The sequence below is a fragment of the Myxine glutinosa genome, chromosome 1, assembly GCF_964187855.1.
Source record: "Myxine glutinosa chromosome 1, kmMyxGlut1.1, whole genome shotgun sequence".
Classification (NCBI taxonomy): Eukaryota; Metazoa; Chordata; class Myxini; order Myxiniformes; family Myxinidae; genus Myxine; species Myxine glutinosa.
The window spans coordinates 371,943,185-371,957,066 of NC_136261.1; positions in this window are offsets into that span (position 1 = coordinate 371,943,185).

Here is a 13,882-nt window from a genome sequence, read left to right on the forward strand (position 1 = left end):
TCATTACATTTGTAGTAATGTTTCACGGCCGCAATGCGTTGATTCATTGAAAGGTAATTCATGGTTCAATTTGGAGCAGATTCAGTAACTTTCCAAACTCTCAGCAATAACCTGCAAAACAAAAACAAAAATAAATAAACTAAGAAAATTAATAATCTGCAAGACAATTATTAACAACATGACATCCCAGAAAGAATCTGACAGCCGAAAAAACAGAAATTGGGCGCGGGCGCTACTCTTGATTCACCCTGTATATATATATATATATATATATATATATATATATATATATATATATATATATATATATATATATATATATATATATATATATATATATATATATATAGTTACGGATCGCGGTTTAGATGTTATGATGGGCCGAGCGGATGGTCCAACCGCGACCGTTACAGGATCCCCGACTCACCCGGTTCACCCAGAACTTTGGCCGTATCGCACCGCAGCTGCCCAATCTGGGAAAAGACTAAAGTGACGAAACGCAAAGAGGAAAAGGAATAAAACGAGAAGACGGACAGAAGAGTAATTGGATTTATTGTACACACACAAGCAAAAAGGAGCAATCAAGTTTATTTACAACACATAAGACGCAGGTGACACAGTGCAAATACTAGCTTATACAGACTTAATTAACCCAGGGACAGAACAAACAAAACAAACTCACGTACACAAGAAGGGTGGAAAGGCAGGAGGTGGATGGCTGGAGGGAGAGGAAGGTCCAAGGGGGTCCTGCAGCACGATCGGCACGTTTAGCAGCCGCCGTTCCTTCACGGCCTTGCTCAAAACCGCCGTCCAGGCCCAAAGTGGCTGTTGGGTGTTGTTGGTGCTGCGGCCTCCGCTGCTTTCCCAGGACTTGTCTGACTCGTTGGTCCAAACCCTCAACTCTTTCTTGGTCCCTCACTCTTTACCACCAACTCCTCACCGCAACCAACGCAACCACTGACCACCACCACCGACTCCTCACCACAACCAACTGACCACCGACTCCACTGACTGACCAAATGACGACTCACTCTCAACCAACTCAGACCAACTCACTACTGACTCGCGTGCGCGCCTTTTATAGCGCCTCCGGCGATTAAGCCGCTGGCCTTTTGGACACGCCCATCGGGGTGCTCACCTCGGCCCTGGTTGGTCGCGCGACCCTCTCGCTCTGCCCTTGATGACGACGGGCGGGTACGCCCCTCCTCCCCTCTATGACGAGGTGGAGACACGCCTTTCTTCTCCGACCCTGCCTCGTGGTCAATGGCGGTTATTGGAGGGGAGGTAATTGAGAATCGAGGGCTCAGCAATGACGAAAGGGGGGTGTAAAGGAAATGGGGATTTTTGGGGATGGGAATGAAAGGGGATCTATTCTCTTTCACTGGTGCAATGGAGTACTTCAATTAATGGGAGACACAGCCTTACCCTAGAACACAGAATAAGAGATAACTATCAACAGGGGTATTCTATTACTTGGCTGACGTGTATGCTTGTGGCCTAATTATGGGATGCCCTTTCACCTTTACACAGCTCGGGAGGTAGGGGGGCGCAGAATAAACAATAATAATAATAATACAGCACACAATCAAAAAAATACAGTCCTCATCTCCGCAACAATATATATATATATATATATATATATATATATATATATATTTATATATGTATATATATATATATATACATACATACACTAGCATGGCTCGGCTTGCTGCGCTCGCCTCACCAAGCGTCGTTACTGAGGAACGGGCTTATTTTAGCTGAGGATAATGACTGTACCTGAGTTGCTGTGTTGTCATGATTTACACCAATCATAATACAAACAATTATTTTGCACAAATGTATTTGTTGTGTTTGTGATATTACATTTTTATCGGCAATTTAGGTTGAAGATTCCGGTTGAATGTTTTTTTTTTTCAAGACGGAACCCCTCAGCACATACATAGGGGATGGGTAGGTGCAGACTGGAAGTTTGGGACGATTACACCTCACCACCACGTAATTCAAAACACCTCACCACCAAGTAATTCAAAACACCTCACCACCAAGTAATTTAAAACACCTCACCACCAAGTAATTTAAAACACGTCACAGCCATACTGCCCTACTTTGACAAAAGGAAGCAACTGCCTAAAAGGAGTTTTCTTGTAAATGAGGAAAATGTGTTTTTCTTTCTGCTCTCTTTGGCAGAAATGCCAAATATCAGAAATGATATCTCAGAAATGGAGGGTCGTGTTACTTTATTTTGTGTACGAACGTGTAGAGCATACCTCAAAATACCTCAAATACCCTAGAACAAGTGATAACTCAATTTCGACAAAAATGACAGTTCCTTCCTTTTGTCAGAGTAGGGCAGCATAAAACTCGTAATAAAAACACCTCACCACCACGAAATTGAAAACACCTCACAGCCATAAAACACGTAATAAAAACATCTCACCACCGCAAAATTGAAAACACCTCAAAGCCATAAAACACGCAATAAAAACACCTCACAGCCATAAAACACGTAATAAAAACATCTTACCACCACAAAATTGAAAACACCTCAAACCCATAAAACACGCAATAAAAACACCTCACAGCCATAAAACACGGAATAAAAACACCTCACAGCCATAAAACAAGTAATAAAAACACCTCACAGCCATAAAACACATATTAAAAACACCTCACAGCCATAAAACACGGAATAAAAACACCTCACAGCCATAAAACACGGAATAAAAACACCTCACAGCCATAAAACACATATTAAAAACACCTCACAGCCATAAAACACGGAATAAAAACACCTCACGGCCATAAAACACATAATAAAAACACCTCACCACCACTAAATTAAAAACACCTCACCACCAAGTAATTAAAAACACCTCACCACCACGTAATTCAAAACACCTCACCACCACGAAATTAAAAACACCTCACCACCACGTCATTCAAAAACACCTCACCACCAAGTAATTCAAAACACCTCACAGCCACGAAATTAAAAACACCTCACCACCACGTCATTTAAAACACCTCACCACCAAGTTATTCAAAACACCTCACAGCCACGAAATTAAAAACACCTCACCACCACGTCATTTAAAAACACCTCACCACCAAGTAATTCAAAACACCTCACCACCACGTAATTCAAAACACCTCATCTCCAACTAATTCAAAACACCTCACCACCACATAATTAAAAACACCTCACTACCACGTCATTTAAAAACACCTCACCACCACATAATTCAAAATACCTCACCACCACGTGATTCAAAACCACCACAACGTTATTAAAAACACTTCACAACCACGGAAACAAAAGTATGAGGGAGTCGTTAAGTGACAACACAGACACTACCCAGATGTGTTGATATATAGATAAATGACTGTACCCGACTTGCCGTTTTGTAATGGTTTAAACCAATCATAATTCAAACAATTATTTTGCACAAATGTATTTGCAATATACGTGATATCACATTTTATAAACAATTGAAGTTGAAAAAAAAAAATTCCCCAAAAAAGTCCCCCCCCCAAAAAAAAAATAAATTGGAAATTTTTTCAAAACAAATACCCTTAGGACATACCGACGGGAGAGATATGTGCATACCAGAAGTTTGGTACGATTTCACAAAAGTTTGAGAAAGTGGTTCAGTGACAACACAAGACAACACAGACACTGCACAGATATATATACAGTATATATATATATATATATATATATATATATATATATATATATATATATATAGTGTTGTGGAAAACCAATCAGGTCCACACAACTTTAGTCCAACGGTTTGGTTTAATTGCATTTAGATCATCACACTATCCTGTAAAGTAGAAATACACAATAAGTATACGATGCGACATCTCATGGGTCCATTCATATCATTCGATGCAAGCAAGCTGGATAATCTATACAGGCGTACCGTTAGCGAGGCTACCGATGTAACATGTCACAGGAGAAGTCTCAGAGCACCGTTCGCAGCAGCGGGTCTTATAGTCACGCCCCTAGCGGTGTCAACGAGCAGCGAGCATCACCCCTGGGTTCAGTACGGATACGATTTCACTACATTCTCCCCCCGTCAGAATTATACGGCCGCGCGGCTAAAAGCGAGTGAGCGTCAGCACGAATAGGGTGCGGAATATCAGTCGACCCAACCGTATCGGGCCGGGCGGCGAATTTCTCTGCCAGCACGCGTCCGAAATTCCCCGGGTACGGCATCACGTATCCCTGTGTCCCCGGCGTCAGAGGCGCCAATAGGGTCGGGTGACGAAGGGGGTAACTCCAAGTCGTCGGGCCCAGGTAGTCCCGGCGGGGGGAGGGTCGGTAGACTTTCGGCGATGGGAGCGTCGGGAGAGGCCATAGACTCATAGATGGGTTCGATCGGATCATCCGATTCCCTACTTAGGTCGTCGACCCCGCAAGGGGCAAGGTGACGGACGGAGACAGTAGTCTCACGGCCATCAGACGTCATCACACGAGCATGCTCAGGATTAGCCTGGAGAATCTGCACTTTGTCCACTAGGGGGTCGTACTTGCTCGCGCGAACCGCCCGTTTAAGGTAGGCCAGCCCGGGCCCAGCGAGCCAACTGGGCAAAGACCGTATACACCCCGAGCTCCTGGGGTGGTGGAAAAGTCGCTCGTGGGGAGTTTGGTTGGTTGCCGTACTCAGGAGAGCCCTGATCGAGTTCAACGCCGCGGGTAGCGACCAAGCCCATTTATCGAGGCCCCGGCCGAGGGTCCGGAGGTGGAGCATGACGGCCCTCCAGATAATCCCGTTGAAGCGTTCGATCTGCCCATTAGCCTGGGGTCTGTACGGCGTGGTGTAACTAGACGCAATGTTATTTTGGAGCAGATAGCCGCGCACCTCCTGAGACAAGAAGACCGCACCCCGGTCGGTATGGACATAGGCCGGGTAACCGAACATTGAGAACAAGTTCTGTAAGCATCGCATCACCGTGGCAGCAGTCATGTCCGCGCACGTATAAGCAAAGGGGAATCGCGAGTACTCATCAACGATAGTGAGCAGATAGCGAGAGCTGCTCGACACCGGCAATGGGCCCTTGAAATCCATCGCCAAGCGTTCCCACGGGCGTGTAGCCTTCACCAGAGTCCCCATGGGAGGGTTATAGAAACGCGGTTTGATTTCCGCGCAGATAGCGCAGTCGCGACAGATACGGCGGATATCATCAATCGAGTATGGGAGATTCCCACTCCGCACAAAATGAGCGAAACGCGTTACGCCGGGATGGCCCGCAGTGGCATGCAGCACCCGTAGGCCCTCCAAAGAGGTGATACCAGCACATGTAGCCGGTCGTGATAAGGCATCGGCGGCCTGGTTATCCTTCCCCGGGCGATATTTGATGGTGTAACAGAAGTCGGCGAGTTCGATACGCCAGCGAGTGATTTTCTCGTTCTTAATGCGCTGGGCGTGTAAGGTGTCGTACATGAACGCAACGCTTTGCTGGTCCATGATGATTTGGAAGCTCCGCCCGAGTAGGTACGGGCGCCATCGCCGAATAGACTCGACGATCGCATACGCTTCCTTTTCAACGGACGAGTGCCTCCGCTCAGCGGTGGTAAGAGTCCGTGAAAAGAAAGCCACGGGACGCCCCCCTTGGGAGAGGGCCGCCGCAATGGCCTGATTCGAGGCGTCACTCTCGAGGACGAACGAGCCGCTCTCGTCGATTGTCGCCACGGCGGCTCGGGCGATGTCGGTCTTAAGGCCTTCAAAGGCCGTCAATGCGGCCGAACTCAGGGGGAAGGTGTCGCAGGCCACAAGGGGGCGAAGTTTCGTGGAGAAACTTTGCACCCATTTGGAGTAATGGGCGAACAGCCCAAGGTCGCGCTTCAGGGACGCCCGATCGCAGGGAGGGGCCATGTCGAGCAAAGGTCGCAGACGCTCCTTATCCGGAGCGACAGAGCCATGGGTCACGGTGTACCCCAGAAGATCTATCGTGCGTAGGGAGTATTGGCACTTATCCTCGTTCATAGTTAAGTGATACCGCTGCGCGACCTCAAGGAAGCGCTTCAGATTAGCATCATGGTGCCCTTGGTCGTATCCACAAACCGTAAGATTATCGAGGTAGACGAAAACATCGGTTAAGTGCTCCCGTGCAACGAGGTCATCCATGGCCCTCTGGAAACAAGCGACCCCGTTCGTTACCCCAAAAGGCAATCGCGTAAATTGGTACAACCGCTGCCCCGACTCAAATGCGGTATAGATACGATCCGCCCTAGAGATAGGGATCTGGTGGTACGCACTACGGAGATCGAGAGTGCTATAGACCGAATACTGGGACACCTGTTGCACTAGCGCGTCCATCCCCGGAAGGGGGTAGGCATCCAGCTGTGTAAAACGGTTAATCGTTTGGGAATAGTCGATTACCATGCGTCTGCGATGGGCCTCGCTGCGCACCACCAAGACCTGGGTGCGCCACGGCGACCTACTAGGTTCTATGATGCCGTCTTTTAAGAGCTGAGCCGTTTCGTCCGCAATTAATTGCATGTCAGCGCGAGAGTAGCGTCGTGATTTTACCGCGACAGGGGTGCAGTCGGAAGTTAGATTGGGGAACAGCGAAAGCGGCTGGACGTCCATTTGCGCTAGGGCGCACACCGCAAGCGCGTCGTCCACCCCCACAACAAGAGTGTCAGGCCCACCAAACTCCATTACCAGACGTCCATGCAGCTTAAGAAAATCGTGTCCTAACAGAATATCAGCACATAATGCGGGTAAAACCATAAGGTGTACATCAGGGAAAACCCGTCCCTTTAGCACGAGTTTCAATCGGCATTCCCCCTTCGTGCTGAGTCGACGCCCCTGGGAAGCCATGAAGATCCGTCTCGTAGACCGCCAGATCCGCCATCCATGCCTGAGCACAAGTCGCTGGTCGATAAAACTATCCGTAGATCCTGTATCCACCAAGGCCCGAACACAATGGCCTTCGACCATGAGGGGAATAAGGGCTTGAGCCAGGCCAGACGAGGCTGCTGGGAGCGGGACTGAGCCCCCCGAATGGGTCGGACCAGCCTCGCGGGTGGATCCTACGCCAGCAGCAGTTTTGCGGTCGTGGCCGGAGTCTGCGTTGACCATGGGGAATCCATTATCGTCATCAGAGGGCTTTCCCAAGCATTCCGGTGTTTCGCGATTCAAAATCTGACAAGTCTGACGGGAAAAAGCCTCCGTAGTATTTGAAATCGCTTTTTGACACTTTTGGCAGAAAAAGGCTTCCGTAGTATTCGAAATCGCCTTTTGACATTTTTGGCAGCAAAAGGCCTCTGTAGTATTTGCAAGCTCCCTTATCTCCTTTGTCGGGGCGTGGGCCGCTGTTAGCTCGTGGACGACTCGCGGAGTACGTTCCGCTGGGGCTTGGCGAGGTTTCAAAGCCCCTTGCGTGGCCCGGAGTTTGGCCAAGGACACGGCCTTTGTGCCCGATGGAGAATGAGACGGTGGTGGCTGTCCGGTGATGCCCGCCAAGGACGTCTGAGCGCCCAGGGGCCCGCAGAGAGGGGCCCTCCCCTACGAAGTCGGGTAAGGCGCCGGGTGTCGGGCTCGGCTCGCGGGCTCCGCAATGAGCCCATTCAAGGTCGCTGTGCCCGCGCGACCGCGACTGCGCGAGTCAATGAGCCGCGAGCCGCGTGCCGTTTTCCTGCACACTTTCGCATAATGTCCCTTTAGCGAGCACAAATGGCATATAGCGTCTCGTGCCGGACACACGACCCGGGCATGACGTGGCCCCCCCACAGAAAAAGCAGGCGGCCCCGCGCAAGGCCTTGGGTCTGGTCATAACGGCTGCCGTCAGGGCTGGGTCTTCCTCCGGAGCATCCCGGAGTTCAGCGAGCGGATCCGCGTCCTCGGCGGTAGCACTCTCTGGCCGGGCGTGTAGTGTGGTGCCCGCCAAAAGGCGCGTGCGTTCGTAGGTGTTCGATTGCATCCGCGCTTCGGTGTATACAGTCGCTTGCTCGAGTGCCGTAGCGAAGGTCAGGTCGGTCTTCTCCAAGAGTTTGAGCCTTAGTTCCTGGGAGGAGACCCCTGCAATGAAGGCATCTAAAAGACGATCATCCTGAGCCTGCGCGGGAGTCCGTGGCTCCCTAACGCTGTCCAGCAAAAGCTGCCGGAGCTCCTGGGCGTAGTGGTCCATCGCCTCGTTGGGTTGCTGACGCCGCGTTTGCAGCAAATAGCGTGCGTACACCGGGCTTTTTTCCTTTATGTACAGCCTTTTGAGCTCGGCGATGGAGAGGTCATAAGTCGCGCATTGAGCGATAGCGTTGTACACCCGGTAGTCGATTTTTGCATGGAGTGTTGCTAGCTTCGCGGCAGCCGTCGGTGCGGTCTCAGGCTCATCAAAAAGATTCTGCAATTGTCTGAGCCAGTGCTTCAGCTGCAAGCCACCATCCGGGGCTTGCGGGTCGGCGCTGAAGATGGACACCGTCAGCGTCTTGTTGCCAGCCATGGATCTTAAATGCAATTAAGTGTTGTGGAAAACCAATCAGGTCCACACAACTTTAGTCCAACGGTTTGGTTTAATTGCATTTAGATCATCACATTATCCTGTAAAGTAGAAATACACAATAAGTATACGATGCGACATCTCATGGGTCCATTCATATCATTCGATGCAAGCAAGCTGGATAATCTATACAGGCGTACCGTTAGCGAGGCTACCGATGTAACATGTCACAGGAGAAGTCTCAGAGCACCGTTCGCAGCAGCGGGTCTTATAGTCACGCCCCTAGCGGTGTCAACGAGCAGCGAGCATCACCCCTGGGTTCAGTATGGATACGATTTCACTACATATATATATATATATATATATATATATATATATATATATATATATATAAATATATATATATATATATATACATACAGATATATATATTGTTGTGGATTTGAGAATTGTTGTAAAATATCACCCTGTGTAAGTGTCATGATTGTTGTAAATACCTCCTTTAAGAACCAAGATCAATGGTCGTCCCCTTAGTTAATTCAACGCATACACCTAGCCAATTTTAGAACCTCTAAATAGTTATTCCCTTATTCTATGTTAGTTAAAGGCTGTGTCTTCCATTAGTTGACACTCCATTGCACCGAATCAAATAAGAATAGCTCCCCTTCAATAATTACATTTCCCTAGCCAAACTCTCCATCTCTGGGTAAAGCCGTTTCACAAGCATGGGGTGCGCGCCCTCTCATTTCGCTGCTATGGTGAATATGTGCTCCATGCTCTGTTTGAACAGGAGGGGCGGGGTCGCCGGGAAGAGGCAAGCCCAGGGCGCGCCACGAAGGGTGGGGCTGTTCAGCCCCATGCCCAAATAAGGAAACAAGCCCGTGGCTCGCCACGAGAAGCGCTGTTCGGCGCCATGCCCAAATAAGGAGACAAGCCCGTGGCATTGCCATATAAGGTCACGAAACAGAGCACGGGGGAGGGCGGTACCGAAACCGACGAGGGCGTGTCACACCCGCGCTGAAGGTATGAGACAAGCATGTGACGATCGCGCAAGAGAGATACAGCAAGAGATACAAAGAAGGTGGTGCCAAAGGAGGATTGGAGGGAGAGAGACGCGTCAGACGATCGAGAGAGAACGAGAGGACCGGAGCAGATGACAAAAGAGCCCGAGGCGTGTCGAGGAAGGATGAGATACGTGTGCTGCCGCCGCCCTGCTCGCTCCTAGCCTGGAGAGGACCTGCTTGCTGTGCGCCCTGCTCAACCTTCCAGGCTTTGTGGTCCCACCTGAACCTTCTGATCCCTCCAGCCAATCCACTCTGCAATTTCCCCATTCGTGTCCATGAGTTTGTTCTGTGTGTCTTGTCCCGGGGGTTAAGTAAGACTGTATAATAGAAGTTAATATTTGCACTGTGTCCTTCTGAGTCTTCCATTTCCTTGTATATTACTTTGATTGTTTCTCTTCTGCTTTAGTTGTGTGTAAATAATAATAAATCCTGTTCTTCCTACCTTCGTCTTCTTCCTTCTCATCCGGTCGCTTTAGAGGTTTCCACATTGAGCATACGTGGTGCGATTCGGCCGACGCATACGAATCGGGTTTAGCCCCTATGATAAACGACTCACGCCACAGTTCGCTTCGCTCGGCGCAACCAATCCATTACGCTGCGGCCGTGAGCGGGGGGGGTGTTTCCTTGTCTACCGGGAGGCGCTGCTATTTAGGTCATAGGACGGTTGGGCCTAATACCCTACCCAGCGCTGACCGGGCGTGATGTCATACCCTCAGGACCACGTCGGTCAGTCATAAACAAGGGGATTAATCCCCCCTTCTTAAGGGGAAGAAAGCCGACTCTGGATTCCGTAACAATATATATACTAGTCCTGTGTTCTGTTGTCCTGTGTTGTGTTGTCACTGAACTACTTTCTCAAACTTTTGTGAAATCGTACCAAACTTCTGGTATGCACATATCTCTCCCGTCGGTATGTCCTAAGGGTATTTTTTTTTTAATTATCCAATTTTGTATTATTTATTTGGGGAATTTTTTCGGGAAATTTTTTTTTCAACTTAAGTTTTCCACTTCAATTGTTTATAAAATGTGATATCACGTATATTACAAATACATTTGTGCAAAATAATTATTTGAATTATGATTGGTTTAAACCATGACAAAACGGCAACTTGGGTACAGTCACTTATCTATATAAAGTCACGTGAAAAAGTAAGTACACCCCATGTAAACTTATGACTTTTTCAACATATTTCAACATACAGCTATTTGATTTTCATCTCAACAATACTGATAGATAACGGTGATATAATATAACAAATATCATGAAACATTTACATTTCGTAGTCCATTGTATAATTTAAATAAACATAAATGAAAATTTCGCATGTGGAAAAAGTAAGTACACCCTTGGATATAATAGGTGGTATTGCCCCCTTTGGCAGAAACAACCTCAAGTAGGCGTTTCTTATAACTGTCTACCAGTCTCTGACATCGACTGGGAGAATTTTTTGCCCACTCCTCCATGCAGAATTCTTTCAGCAGTGCGATGTTTGAGGGGTTTCTTGCATGCACAGCTCATTTCAAATCCCCCCACAACATCTCGATGAGATTTAGACCCGGGCTTTGACTTGGCCATTCCAGAAGCTTCCATTTCTTTCTTTTCAGCCATTCCTTGGTGGATTTACTGGTATGTTTAGGGTCATTGTCATGTTGCAAGGTCCACCCTCGGTTGAGCTTCAACTTTCCGACAGATGGCCTCACATTATCCTCAAGCACCCTCTGGCACAATGAAGAATTCATAGTGGATTCTATGATGGTGAGCTGCCCAGGCCCTGATGCAGCAAAGCTGCCCCAAACCATAATATTTCCACCACCATGCTTTACAGTTGGTATCAGTTTCTTGTGGTTAAATGCTGTCTTTGGTTTTCGCCAAACATGTCTTCTGGTACTGTGGCCAAATAGCTCTACCTTTGACTCATCTGTCCAGAGCACATTGTTCCAGAAGTGCTGGTCTGTGCCTAGGTGTTCATTGGCAAACTTTAGTCTTGCCCTGATGTTCTTTCTGGACAGCAAAGGTTTCCTCCTGGCACACCTCCCATGTAGATCAAATTTGTGCAGCCTCTTTCTCATGGTAGACTCGTGCACTTTGACATCAACAGTGGCAAGAGATACCTGTAGGTCCCTTGATGACATTCTGGGGGTTCTTAGAGACTTCTTTCAACATCTTGCGGTCTGCTCTCGGGCTGAACTTGCTGGGGAGGCCTGGCCTGAACAAGTTGGCATTTGTTTGGAATCTTCTCCACTTGTAGATGATCTTTCGGACAGTCGAATGATTGATTTCAAATTGTTTGGAGATCTTTTTAAATCCCTTCCCAGACTCGTAGGCATCTATAACCTTCTTTCTGAAGGCCTCAGAGAGCTCTTTTGATCTAGGCATGGTGACGCCGCACACTTCAACAACAAAGAGCAAACCAAACTAAATGTCTGAGGTTTAAATAAGACATGTTCCTCCAAGATCCTCTCTAACGATGTTCTAATCATTTGCACCTGAGCTTGTACACCTGATTCTAATTTTAGGTATTTGAAGTAGTGATAAATGTAGGGGTGTACTTACTTTTTCCACATGCGAAATTTGCATTTATGTTTATTTAAATTATACAATGGACTTCAAAATGTAAATGTTTCATGATATTTGTTATGTTATATCACCTTTATCTATCAATATTGTTGAAATGAAGATCAAATAGCTGTATGTTGAAATATGTTGAAAAAGTCAAAACTTTACATGGGGTGTACTTACTTTTTCACGTGACTGTATCTACACATCTGGGCAGTGTCTGTGTTGTCACTTAACGACTCCCTCAAACTTTTGTTTCCGTGGTTGTGAAGTGTTTTTAATAACGTTGTGGTGGTTTTGAATCACGTGGTGGTGAGGTATTTTGGATTATGTGGTGGTGAGGTGTTTTTAAATGATGTAGTGGTGAGGTGTTTTTAAATCACGTGGTGGTGAGGTGTTTTGAATTACGTGGTGGTGAGTTATTTATAATTACGTGGTGGTGAGGTGTTTTTAATTACGTGGTGGTGAGGTGTTTTGAATTACTTGGTGGTGAGGTGTTTTTAAATGACGTGGTGGTGAGGTGTTTTTAATTTCGTATCTGTGAGGTGTTTTTATTACGTGTTTTATGGCTGTGAGGTGTTTTTATTATGTGTTTTATGGCTGTGAGGTGTTTTTATTACGTGTTTTATGGCTGTGAGATGTTTTCAATTTCGTGGTGGTGAGGTGTTTTTATTACGTGTTTTATGGCTGTGGGGTGTTTTTATTACGTGTTTTATGGCTGTGGGGTGTTTTTATTACGTGTTTTATGGCTGTGAGGTGTTTTAAATTACTTGGTGGTGAGGTGTTTTAAATTACGTGGTGGTGAGGTGTAATCGTCCCAAACTTCCAATCTGCACCTACCCCTCCCCTATGTATGTGCTACCTGCACCTACCCCTCCCCTATGTATGCGCTGAGGGGTTCTTTCTTGAAAAAAAAAACATTCTACCTAAATCTTCAACCTAAATTGCCTATAAAAATGTAATATCACAAACAACAAATACATTTGTGCAATTGGTGATTGGTTCAGGATTGGTGATTTGTAAATACATGACAACACAGCAACTCAGGTACAGTCATTATCCTCAGCTAAAATAAATCCGCTCCTCTGTAACGACGCATGGTGATGCGAGCGCAGCAAGCTGAGCCAAGCTAGGATATATATATATATATATATATATATATATATATATATATATATATATATATATATACAGTCATGGTTGTTATGTGGTTGTTATGTGGGGGGGGGGGGGGGGGGTGGTTGTTATGTCGTTACATTTCTTCCACCATAATCAATTTTGAGGGTCCAGGTGTGATCTAACCGAAGCCTCATTCCATCATCATAATTAATCTCGGGTTTTGTAATCATGGTTGGAGCGTCCTCTCTAAATCCGAGGGGATCCACGGTTCGAATCCCCTACAAGTCATATCAGAGATTTTAAAATGGTGCGTGCTGCTTCCTTGCTTTACGCTCAGCATATAAAGGGATAGAGTACAGACAAATAACCATAGGTTAGCAAACATTGCGCAGATTTGATGGGTCTAATGGGCTCCCCCTGCATTGAAGCTCCTTCTAAGGGAACTCATATTTATAATGATTATATTATTAAATACAATTATAGTAATTATATTGAAAGATTAAACACATCGGAATGTTTTCAACACTTGGACTATTCAAAGGTCTTTTCAATAACACTTTAAATACCCCAAGTAAATATGGCAATACTTACAAGTTATTAGACTTTTTGTTTTCCTGCACAAGTGCGAGGCTCATTGAAGAACAAGTTAAATTTACATTGAGGTTGTGGGGAAATGATCGGGCGCACA